Source organism: Dipodomys spectabilis, unplaced genomic scaffold (assembly GCF_019054845.1).
Source record: "Dipodomys spectabilis isolate Male_0828 unplaced genomic scaffold, ASM1905484v1 ptg000098l, whole genome shotgun sequence".
NCBI lineage: Eukaryota > Metazoa > Chordata > Mammalia > Rodentia > Heteromyidae > Dipodomys > Dipodomys spectabilis.
Genome location: NW_024870775.1, coordinates 13,487,501 through 13,489,798, shown reverse-complemented (window position 1 = coordinate 13,489,798; position 2,298 = coordinate 13,487,501).

Below are 2,298 nucleotides of genomic sequence, written 5' to 3'. Positions count from 1 at the left end.
ATAAAGTTATAGAAAACATGCATTGCTTACTTCTGGACTTTTTTGTTCAGTATTTTTTCCAGGGAACAGTCACTGAAGTGTGGAAAGCAAATCTGCAGGTTGAGGGTGGGCGGTGGCATCTGCGGGCTGCACAAACTGCAGCCTCCATAAATGAGGACCACATTCTTTGCAGAGCACTGGGGCCCCCTGACCAAAGCAGGGCTGATAAGGATGAGCAGGTGATGAAGAACATGGCTGCTATTTATGTAAATTTCCTGTCCCATGACCAGTTACCGAGTGCCAACCTTTGGCCAGGGACTGAGCTGAGACTTGCTCCTGAGATCTGCTCAAGCCCACATTTATTTAGTACCTGTTTTCTGCATCAGGCCCAGTGGTAGGTCCCAGGGAAACTGCAGAGCATGTGGGTGTGTGTCCCAAGACGGGCACTCCCACAGTCTGGCAGGGCTTGGGGCTCTCTAGATCCTCATAACAGCACTACAAGGCAGGGATCCTTATTGCACTTTATTCAGGAGGAGCCAAGGCCTAAAATATCCTCATGTCCACAGGTGGTAGCTTGGAATCACAGAGATCTGGGCCCAACTTCACTGGAGCAGTTCAGAGGCTCACAAGCCTTCAGACCACACCCTGGATCCTGATTTCCTCATCTGTGAAATAGACATAAAAAAAACCCTCACTGAGAGCATAAGAAGATCAGTATAGAAAGTCCTCTAAACATAGAGGTCTCGAAGATCATGACCAAGGTCTCAGAATTGAGATATGTAGCCAAAGCCAGACAGACTTTCCCTACCTAAGATTCTTTCAACAACCCCGCATGGTTGTACAAAAGGCAGAATAAAGGCAGTAATCAGCTGCCAGTGTCTCTGTGGAGAAATTTCAGAGGCAACCACATGGAAAGAAGCTGCAGGAGGCACAGTCCAGGTAGCCATAGCTCCATTTTGAAAGAAGCACCCAGAAGTCATGTGCATGAGAAAGCTTCAGAGGTCCCCTACCCCCCCATGGTGGGAGGGGCAGCAGGGAACAGGTTGGAAAGAACAGTGTGCAGGTGAGGCTTGCTCAGAGCCTGAGGTTGAGAAGGAAGACAGTGTATGCTAGCAATGCGGCTGATGGGTTCCTCCCAAAATAAAGGGAGTAGAGCAAGAGCTCTCCAGCATGCATTTCTAGCATTCATTGTTCTTGTTTCTGTGTCTTTCTTTCTACAGAGAGAATGAATCCATTTTCTTTCCTCTACTCCCTGCTTCAAGGGACTAGACCTTGACATAGAGGTAGCCTGGTGTCCATGAATCCTTGTCTCAGGTAACCTCTATTAGTGATGGCAGGAGTCCCTCTCTTGGATCAGCCAACCTATAGATGTCAAGAGCAAGATCCATTTGGGCTTGCACTGATCCATTTCCCAGGCTGATCAAGCATATATAGTGTGGTTATTCATGACACACAGAGCATAACAGAACTCTGTCCCAAGGATCTAAGCTTGTAGGGACTGAAATCTGCTTAGGTATCTTCCAAGGACACCTTGAAGAGCTTGTACTGGGTGCAAGATTGCCTCCATTCCTGCCCTCGTGGTTCTCATCAAAATCAAGGAATTAGAGAGGAATGTAATGTGATAAGTCCTGGTTGCATTTCTGTGGGGCATGTGTGGTCCTGCTCATAGTCTGATGGGGCATAGTTGTTCTTGTAAGAAGCGACCTAAGAGATGGTTTTTCTGGGTTCTGTAAATTAACTAAAAGTCCCCCAACTTTGAGTCTGTGCCTTTTGCTATGAGCTATTTTTTTGTAGGTCTTGGGCTTAAACTCTGGGACTGGGCACTGTCCCTGCACTCTTCAGCTCAAGGCAAGCACTCAACTACTTGAGCCACAACACCACTTCTGGTTTTCTAGTGGTTAACTGGAGATAGGAGTCTCACTGACTTTCCTGCCTGAGATGGCTTTGAGCCACAATCCTCAGATCTCAGCCTCCTGAGTAGCTAGGATTACAGGCATGAGCCACAGGCACCCAGTTTATGAGCTATTCTTTACTGCAGTCTATTTGCAATCATCAGGTTTCTAGCAGTGATAAGCATCTTGTGTGGAAGGCAAACTGCCCCTCATATAAGCAATGTCTTCTTTTCATCTTAAAGAAAACAGAACAAAATTCTGATCACCTTGATCCTGTTCTGTTCCAGTAATAACACGGTAACTTCTCTGGAACTCCTTCAAAAACAAAGACTGAGTTAATAGGTTGCAAACTTATGACACAGGACTGTTTTAACTGCATACCTTTCTCATCTTCCACCCCAATTCCCCTATTTAACCTAAAGCCAAT